Source organism: Diachasma alloeum, unplaced genomic scaffold (assembly GCF_001412515.2).
Source record: "Diachasma alloeum isolate Michigan unplaced genomic scaffold, Dall2.0 Dall_scaffold_00177, whole genome shotgun sequence".
Taxonomy (NCBI): domain Eukaryota; kingdom Metazoa; phylum Arthropoda; class Insecta; order Hymenoptera; family Braconidae; genus Diachasma; species Diachasma alloeum.
The window spans coordinates 1,899,127-1,909,999 of record NW_021680343.1 but is presented as its reverse complement, the minus strand read 5'-3'; the positions used below and the strand labels follow the sequence as shown (position 1 = coordinate 1,909,999).

At 40.3% G+C, this 10,873-nt stretch overlaps 1 protein-coding gene across 1 annotated transcript in view; it reads right to left on the bottom strand.

Moving 5' to 3' along the window:
• The window catches only part of LOC107037011 (beta-1-syntrophin), a 207,556-nt gene that overhangs the window by 165,828 nt on the left and 30,855 nt on the right, over nucleotides 1-10,873 (bottom strand). The window lies entirely within an intron of this gene.

Genomic DNA, 10,873 nt, shown 5'->3' with positions numbered 1-10,873 from the left:
CCACCCCAAACTTTGATAAACGACAATTTCCCAAGTTGAGATGTCGAAAAACCAGCGGTTGGGTCCATGACAATTTTCGCGCCACGAATGTTACTGAAAATAAGGCGCCAGTTGAAGATCTAATAACAAAGTTTTGAGGATGAAGAAAACCAAGAAACGCAGAGCCTGCGCCAGCAACAGCTCGGTTCATTAGAGTGAACAAGGGGATGCGGTCACCGCGTTGGTTTTATACCCTTGCCTTCAAAGTCTAGCAATATCCCGTCGACTTGCCCTGGTAAATTCCCAGAAAAGGGTTATTCTTCTCGTAAATTCCGCGGCCGACATTTAGTATCATACTGCCCCTGTCAAACGCTGTTTGACGCTGGCAGCCGACAAATGGGGCTGAAAAATTTCTAAACACAAATTTCCCGACATTTCATCTCCGAAGTAATCCGGCAAATGAAGTCTGGTTGGTGAAAGAATCAGCAAGTATTTCCCATGATGAAGATTTTAACAAGAGCGAGTTAACTGAAGGGGAAAAAGCGCAAGAGTAAACCTGCGGAAAAAGGTGGAAAAACCAAGGGAATGTGAAGGCTCCAGGTATTTCGTTGAATGTAATCCGACGAAGAGAGATTGGGGTATTTGGAAAGAAAAATAAAAGTCAAGCACCATTAGAGAGGAAGCAGGATGCACTTTGATTCAGAACAAGCCCGCTCACCTGCTGAGCTTTTATACATATTTTATACGTCCGTTCTCTCTCGAACATGAGAATTACATTCCCAAAATTAAACTCACTTAAATATTAAATGTATAACTTCATAAACTCTGACTATTAGTGCCATGATACATTGAAATCCTCTCCAAAGAAACCAAAATGAGCAGAAAACTTACATGTGAAGTACGTTTTGTAGTCTAACGACAGGTCGAGGATGACGAGAATCTCCCATTTACCCGAGTTCTCAATGACAAGACTCTGCAATTATGCCCCCAGCTGAACTAGATGAGTTTATAGAAGTTGGAAGTTGAGTGAGAGGTACCACGAACAAGCGGCCCTCTCAGCAATTCAATACATCTTAAACGAACAGGGGTATTTTTGGATAGGGCATTAGAAAAACGCCGTGGTTATTCGCACTATCACACACAGCGTGTCACACGGCGCGTGTTGCACGCTGCGTGTGAGACGCAGATTCATATATAGGTCAGTCAGCACTTCAACACGCAGCGTGTCGCACGCAGAAATTCATATAAAGCCCGACTGCAGGAGCGGGTATCGAAATATAGTGAAGATGATTCTAAGGATGATTTGCAACCAGGGGAGACTCCTAGACCCCACTGGACAATGTTGTCACAACTCTGCTTTTCACTTAATTGTCAGAGTTAAAAAGCAGACTTTGCAGCAGAGATGTCAGACAAGATGTGAATGTTTTTTTGGGCCCGAATGCAAGAGCGAGTATCGAAATGGTGTGCAAAATGCGGACAACTGAAAACCGAGATGAGATAAATTAACTCGAAGTCATCACGAGAGGAGTCGATACTGCGTATTTCAAGGCTGAGATGAGATAAAAATTTCCATGTTCACTGAGACCGAGACAATCCCTTCAAAATATTGTCTCGTGATGTCTCGTGAAGGCTCTCGCGGTATCACTTCTTATCGCAGAGTTAGTTAATACGCCACATTTTTGTGCCTAATGTCTTAAATTAAGACGTCTTCAAGACACTTCATTTTCCTTGATGCTACTGAGTATAAAAAACGCGATAAATCAGCAGCACCATACTTGGAAAGTTCGAAGTTCTTCCCTCTCCGCGGAATGATGGTGAACAATGGGTGATCCATCGGCGGATGTTGCACGGTATAACCCAGTACTTGGATATTTTCCGTAAACTGGAAGAGATACAGCTGCTACGGTGGAACCGGCGGGATATACTCAGCGAGCTTGGACCCATTACCCTGTCCCTTGCACATATCCTTTCGCTGGTTCAATAATCCATTCGCTGTTAGCAGTTGTAGACAAAGACAAATATAAGTGGAACACTCACGAAATGCAGCCTCTTTCCAGTGGGCTAAATTATCACGGAATTAACAAACTCAAACTTTTTGATGAATAGGGAAAAACTGACTCTGAATTAACGAATTTTTAATTGGATCGGAAGAAACTTCTGTACCAATGAATTTACGAATATGATTCATCAGCAGTGGAAAAGTTCGGTACAGTCGAATACCAAATGCTGCGCGATGTCACCTTTATCGCAGTGAAAAACTTTCGATACATTAATGATAAAATGTCCAACTTTTTCCTGACAAATTGCCCCATCTCTGCTGCACGATGGGCTATCCTCAGGAGGGGAGCTGGTAAGGGATGATACTGACGGGCAAATGTAGCTTCTTCTTCCTCTTCTACCATTCAAACATTTTAGACACATACTACCTCGGCGCTCCCAATTTTGTTAAGTAACCAATACTTTCTGCGACTTTGGGATCCTGTATATCCTGCGTCGGATCATCAAGAAAGTTCGTTCACTTCTCTATCTGCTCACTCTCTAGTGAACTATAAACGTTAGGATTCATAATGTATCGGTTGAGACGAACCAGCGAATTCAAAAATGGGGAAAGAAATTCTTTCATTACACTGAGAAAAAATTTTGGCTGAAATGAATGAATAAAATGAATGAAATGAATAGAAATCAGAGCAATTCAAGTAAAAATATTCTTGAATTTCCAATTGATTGAAAAATCAAGTTTTCTCATTGAATTATTCAAGAATTTCGTTGAGTTTTCACAGAGATTTGAAATTTAATTATTTTTCTCCCTGAGTCAAATTATCGCTCTCCCGAAAATGACTATTAAACTGTCTTCAGAATTTCAATTTGTTTCTGACAGTATTCAGAAGACGTCTATTCGTCATGAATGAGTCGAATTTATTCCCTTCCCCTAGAAGCCGTAAATAAATTCCAGTGATTTGATTCCTCCACGAGTAAACACGCAAAAGCTTTCCAACCTTTTATACGTAATCAATACAGCAGTATTGTGCGGGGAATTTTCCGGTAAGAGAGAACAGTATTTCCATGAGTTGTGGAAAAATTTTCGGCTTAGAGCTCTTACCACTCTGCAAAGCTCCTCGGCGTAACCCTCTTAAGTCAGCTTTGGTAACATGATCCATTCTCATTCAAACATTAAGATAGAGAATGGAGGGAGCTTCATTACACTAATGGGAACGGTGGAAGGATAAATCCAACTTGTTGTTGTTGACGAGGCTTCTTAACTATTACCATCATTCGTGAACTATTAACTATTGACGAATCGCGGTATTGGTTAAGAAGCCACGGTAACAAGAACTAAATCCTTCTGTCGGAAACGAAAAACTTGTGTCTGAAATTAAGACACTTTTGTACCCTCTTTTAAGACTCTTGCGTCTCCAAATTTAAGTAATTTTTAGAGTCTCATGTTGAGACATTAAGGCACGCATTCTAGACATTGTAGGTGACTCATTCGAAGATCTCTTGTTTCAAGTTCAGGATGTCTCATTTATTTCTCGAAATACTTCATTCATTTTTTCTCAATGGTCGAACTGACGAAAAAAATGACTGCTAATCAATAACAGCTCAAAAAGTGACTCTCTCCAATTTTATGATATTTACAATCGACTCGCACTATTAAAGAAAAAAATCCTAATTAAGAGAGATAACGGTCAGTTTTTTTCTGTATTATCTACTTCCTAATAAACGAAACGTCCCGGTTAAAGCGTCCCGATAAGCGCCCGTAAAACCTGAAAGTTGAACGCCCTCAAAAATAGAAAAATCTCAATGATCGGCCACGTCACATGAAAAGAGCCAATAGGATTTCACTGATAATTATGGTTACGTTAAAAATTAAGGAAATAAGAGTACAAGAAGTGTTGTAATGAAAAATGCTGATGGAAGGGATTTTTTGTTAGAATAATTAAAGATTACGTTTTTACGCCCTTCTGATGTTGCAATGATACTGTTTGAATTATTCGACATCTCTCACCCTCATCACCCTTTCAACCCTCTCAATAAATTCATAACTTCAATAAATTAGAAGAAAATGCATGAGTCACCAAAAACGTCTCATGATTCCATTAATGTCTTGTCATAAACGACTAGTGTACTGCATTGAGACTGAAAAAATGTCTTAAATTTGGTGACTTGTATTTCAAGACATGAAAATATCTGTCTATCAAACGTCTTATTTTTAGACAGAAAAAACCTCTTGTTTTAATATATTCGAAATTTCAGTCATCACGAAGTTAGCCGATGAGACACATTTTTGTGTCCAATATTTTAAATTAAGACGCTTTGAAGACGCTAGTTTTTTCAGTGTTGCTCTCCGTGGTTTCTGCGAAGAAGTGAAACACTGAGCTCGAAAGTTGAAACCTTAATTAACATTAATTAAGAGAACTTTGTGAAACAATTTTAACAATTCACGTCGAGGATCGCTAGTTTTATAGTTTTGAGAGCTTGAACCTCTTGCGAAGACGGATGATGGGTCGACTAGCCATGAGACTGATATAAAACCTCGACAGCATCAGTGCCGCGAAGTTTCGCTATAAAACTCTCACCTGAAGAAGGAGATTGCCTTCAGCTCCATTCAGTCAGAGATACTGTTGATTTCTAAGAGGTTTCGAAAAAAGAGGGATGAGTCGCGAGTGAGCAACTGGGAGGTTAACATTACAGGGAAAAAATGTACCAAGCACACGCCCCAACTTAACCAGGATGATGCATTTGGCTAATGAGGAAAATTCTCGTCCATTCAATCTCGACTCTCTGTCTGCCCCAGGCACAACCGGGAAAATGCGCGTCACAACCACCGTAATTGAATCAACTGTGCCATGTGTCTGAGATGGAAGAGAAACGAACAAATATAAGTCTTGGCAGCGAGACGCTGAGTTCAGTTGACCCCAATTATTGAAAAAGTACCTGATAACTCGCTGCAGTCGCTGCTCAAAACTTCACGAAATCTTAACGATTTATCGGGACAACGGGATCGTTGAAACGATCTTTAACAGACACTTTGTGCAGACATTTATGTGGAGAAATTTCGGGGGTAAAAATGGTGAAACAATTTGATATCGGATAATTCGACATCCCGCACTGTTGACAATATATTTTTGGCTGAAATTTTTCGACAACCAATGTAATTTGATGGAATTTCGTAACTGAAAATTCACAGTGTGACAGAAAAAATGAGGAAGATGTTCTAAACATATTCTTAAATATTCAATCAATTGAAAATAGAGCGGAATTCGGTACTGAATATTCATGTTTTAATCCCAATTTTGCAACTCAAAAATTCGTGATTTTGCAGCTTGAACTCAACAACTTATTGTGAGAATTAAACATCGCATTCAATTTAATTCTCAACAAATTAAAAATTCCTAACAGTGCTGGCTGGAATTTCCACAATTGTCGAAATTTCCGAAATTGAAAAATTCAATTTTGGGGAAAAAAATCATGAAATTTCAAATTTCACTGAGAGTTCAATAGAATTGCAAATTTTTCAGGAATAGGAGGAACTATTTTCAATCCAGATATGAATATTCAGTGCGCAATTACGCTCAATTTTCCAATAATAGAAAATACAAGATCACATTTATCTGAATGTTCCAGATTGCATTGATTTTTCCATCAAATAGTAAATTTTCAATGACTAAATTTCTGGAGATTCCAGTCGAGCCGTCACATTATAATTATTTCTAAGTAATCTACCAGAAATTTGCAATTTTATTGAAAACATCAGTTAATAACTAATTTATCAATAACAACGTGTATGAAAATTTTGCACTTGAATATTAAAGACTCATGCTATCTAACAGTGCGAACACCCTGTTCGGGGTGCTGTTCACACTCAACTCTGGTGGCTATTGATTTTTCCCCAAAAATAGAAACAAATTCCATTTAATGAATCCCCTATGCCGCTAAGACTTTACTGACGCATTAGCACGACTTCCCACCTCCCACCACTGCGGCAAAGGGGCAAATAGAAGTAATACTCAGCTTGAGGGATTAATCTTGTATGAAGAACGATGGAGGATTACAAGGAAACCCCATAATCAGGACTGCAGACTTTCATTGAATGAAGTCTGGCCCTGCCCATAACTACATAAATAATGAATTCGACGTTCATAGTGGGCAGAATACCCCAATAAAAACTCCACGCAGCTCTGTTTATCGAACCCACATGGTCGGTGTGATAATCTCCAACGGCGTATCTCCAATTCATCACCAACGAATCCAATCTCCCCGAAAAAAAGACGCTTCGGAAGTCGAAAGTCGTCACCCAGAGGTGAAAAATTAAGTGATCCCGGTAGAAGAAAGAAAGACGTAAGGAAAAAATTGACGAAAGGGAGACGTTCCATGAAAAAGTCAGGATTAATCTCGAGATCCGGTACAGCTCATCATTCGGGGCACGTCTTCAGTTCAATTGTTCCAAATGATGTAATGGAAATGAAGAAAATTCTAGCAAACATATTCATGAATTTCCAATCAATTGAAAATTGAGCGGAATTTGGTACTGAATATTTATGTTTTTAATGAAAATTCAAGAAAGTCGCGGAATTCTTGTCTGCCGGCTGCCCAAACACTTGCAGTTCTACTAAATTTTCAGCGAAATTTAAAATCTAATCATTTTTTCTTCTCTTATTTATCAGTGCAATAATCGACAACTGCGTGTCGCTAATTTATTAGCAACAGAATTGGCGTCAAATGATCCCAGTAGATGATAAATAGACGTTCGAAAGAAATTGGTGGGAGTCATCCTATGAAAAATTCGGAATTAATCTCGAGAGCCAGTATAGTTCATCGTTCAGGGCACGTTTCAGTTCAATTGTTGCACGAAAATGATTGAAAATCATGAAAAGTCACATAAGTATTCTCATGAATTTTTAATTTATTGAAAGGTGAGCGGAATTCGGTACTGAATGTTCATGTTTCGAAAAAAAATTCAAGTAAGTTGGAATTAATTCTTTCCCTATTGCTCGGTGCATTAATCTCCAAGTCCGTGTCGCCAATTCATTAACAATTAATCCAATCTCCCCGAAAAAAGACCCATCCGAAGTCCAGTGATCGCAGTAGATGACCAAAAGACGTCAGGAAGAAATTAGTGGAAGACGTCCAAGAAAATGATTGAAAATCATGAAAAGTCATAAACATTCTCATGAATTTATAATCTATTGAAGATTCAAGTAAATTGGGGAGTTCTTGTCTTTCTGCTGCTCAAAAATTTTCAAATCCATTGAATTATCAACAAAATTTGAAACTTCATACCTTTTTCTTCCCTTATTTACCGATGCGATAACCACCACCCGTGCACGGAGAGAAATTTTTTAGAAAAATTCTAGTGCTAGCACGGGAAAAGAGGCGCAAAGTGACGGCCAGGAAAAAATTCCAGTGCCGTCACTAGAAATTTTACTGGGAAAACGTCAATTTTTCCCAGTATTTCTGTGAAAATTTCACAGAAATCCTCAGAAATTTTACCAGAAATACCAACAAATTTTACCTTAACAGCACTAGAATTTTTCATAGCCGGTGGATTGTAATTTTTTCTAGTACTCGTAATAGAATTTTTCTCGAAAATTTCTCTCCGTGTGTATCTCTAATTCACTACCACCACTCCAATCTCCCAAAAAAAGACGCACCTGAAGTCGAACGTTGTCACCCCAAAGCTGAAAAATTAACTGACCCCATTAGATGACCGACAGACGTCCGGAAAAAATTGGTCGACGGGAGAAGTCCCACGAAAAACTCCGGATTAATCTCGAGACCCAGTGCCCTTCATAATTCGGATCACGTCTTGATCATCTCATTGTGCGCCAACAGTCACCCAGAACCATACAAACGCCGGCAAAAGGGGTGAAACGAAGCGGGGCGATGAACCCAAAAGTCGAAACTTCGAAGCGAAAAATACAGCAAACGTTGGAATATTAGTGCTGAAGGATCAAGCGCTTACGAAAAAGAGAAACGTGGGGGACGGCAACCGATGAAGAATATGATCTTGACAGGACTGAGAGGTTGATGGAGTTTCCAAGTGGTCTAGAATGAAAAGGCAGCCAATGGCGAAGAGTCAAGAAGGGTTTTCTGCGGCGTCTGATATAAGAGATGGAGAAGGGTGAGGGACTGAGAGTCAGAAAGCTATCGCGGTCGAAAGTTAGCCATCTACCCCAATGAGACTCAAACGTTTTGGACACGCTGCCCTGGACAGGGCTTGGTCTTGCAGTTGGATCTTTTCTGAGTGGTTACCAGGGGCATCCAAGAACACTCAAGTTTCTAACGAGGCGCACGGTGCTCGAGCATGAAACGAACTCAACCAACATTGGCAACGGGTGTGGGAAGAGAAAAGTGAGGCGGAGGAGGAGGCGGAGGAGGGCCGTAGGAAGGTTGAGGACGAAGTGCGGGGACTATGAAATACGAGTATGAACAACCCCCCGACACCAGTAGCCATTACGAGGCACGTCAACGCTGACTAATCGTACCACGAGACTAACGGTTGGAAATACTTCTCTCTCACTCACACCGTGCCACCGCACCCCTTTTTTTCCAGGGTGAAACGATTATTTTGCCCAAGCCTCGTAACTTTTCAATCTGCCATGACGTCGCTGGCTCTTCCAGCTGTAGCTCCTGGGATGCACTATTGATCCCTAAATCCTTACACGTCAACATTGGCTTGGAAGAGACAGAGGGGGATGAGTCATAACAATCGGAATCAGGGGGAGAAACGGCTCAATAATCACTTGATAAACAGCGGGTGAAAAACGACTCGAGAGGGAGGGGGAGGACGTTTTGCCCGGTGCACTATTACTTGACTCCTTATGGTTCTCTCAGCCCCTATCGTGGCCACTATATCCTCAGACGGATTAATGGGTAATTAAGATCCGCCGACGCGGAAGGATTTCTCCAAACGGTTAATCATTGTTTACGGTACACAATGGCGGGCAATGTTCGAGGAGAAGGTGAAAAACAGGGTGGGGGAGGGGGGGGGGACAAAGAGATGGGAATTCTGGAGCGGGGGAGTGTGAGACGCGGGGTAAATTTTCTAAAGGGCCTGTGGAATTGCTATAATAGGCCGCGAGAGCCTTAACGAGGCAACCAAGTGATTCAATCTTAATGCACGCTCGTTACTTCTTAGGATGGGAATAAGAGAGACAGCACAGGATGCAGTCGGGGTCGGTGAAAAAGAGAGATATTTTCTCAACTGTTAACTGAGAGGTTTACGTTGAGAAAGTTTTCACGGTTGTGGGAGTGATAGTCGAATAATTGAAATCATCAATCAGTTGTCAGCTGTACATCATTTGATAATGGGGGCGATCAGAGTGAGGTTCACCGTGGAAAATTTGTGGTAGTTTATAATTACTCTCGCACATTTGCATATTTTATCAGAAAATCCGGTTGGTATTGTTAGACGGGGGGAAAACGTAAAGTAGGGCGTCTGTGAATCTTTGGGAACATTTTCGAATAATCCCAGCGGCAGGGAAGGTAGGACTTGTACTCGTTTAATATTTTGTAATTGATGGATATTGTACGTTTCCGGGGGAACAGTGGAAAAACTAGTGTCTTAAACTGAAACGTTGGGTTTTCGAATTTAAGTCATTTTTAGGGTCTCATATGTCTGTGAAATTTTCACAGAAATACGGGGATGTCTAAAAACGAATAATTATTGCAAAAAAACTAATTGTTTAGTATTCATTTGCCCCGCAACCGTTTAAAATGTTAAATAAATAGCCCGCGACTTGTAAAACTGATATAGTAATCTCCCCTTAAAAGTATTTTTTCTGGGAATTCAAGGTTTTTGGGGCCTTTTGAACTTGCAATGATACTATGCTTGAATCCATTTGACATCTCCCACTTTATGGGGCTAATGCCTCTTGGAGGCCTTATGGAGTGAAGCTCTTATGAAAATATCTCGTCCATCAAATTTCTCATTTTGAAACAGTCAAAATTTCAGTTGTCATGAAGTTTAGCCGATCACACACACTCTTGTGTCTAAAGTTTGAAAATAAGATGTTTATTTTTTTAATTAATTCGTTTACTGCTATATACAGATCCAACAGCCCATGGACCAATTATAGGGTCAAAAGAATGCAATAGACATTTACAGTGTACCAGTCGCAAGAATAAAATAATGATGTCTTGAAGGCACTAGTTTCAACAGTGAAATTTTAATGATTTTTCCCATAAAATTTGTTCAACCGAGTTGAACCCCCTCACTCCATGAGAAATCTATTGATCAACCATCGTAAATAGGTAGTCTGGGACCATTCTCATGCAGGCAAAGTTTGAAATTAAGATGTTTATTTTTTTAATTAATTCGTTTACTGCTGTGTACAGATCCAACAGTCCATCGGCCAATTATAGGATCAAAAGAATGCAATAGACATTTACAGTGTACCAGTCGCAAGAATAAAATAATGATATCTTTAAGACACTAGTTTGAACAGTGAAATTTTAATGATTTTTCCCATAAAATTTGTTCAACCGAGTTGAACCCCCTCACTCCATGAGAAATCTATTGATCAAGCATCGTAAATAGGTAGTCTTGGCAGCATTCTCATGCAGGCAAACGGCATTGTCTCAAAATCTTGGAGAACTAACCATCTTGGGCTATCCTCAGATCGTACAAAGACGCAGGTAGCCTACCTCAGAAACTCGGAAGAACTTGTATTAATCGCCTATAAGTTTGGGTTAAGGGATCACCACTATCCCCCGTACCACCTACCATCCTCTCCCTCCAATCGTCTATCCTACCGTTAGAAACGGGAATTCAGGAAATAGTTTCCGGTCGGATAACGAGGAAGCGTCCTGCGGCGCAAATTCTGGTAGTTACCGGGAAACTTCAGCCGACCGATCGGATACGTGCCGCATCCGCCTCCTTCCCCCTCCCCCC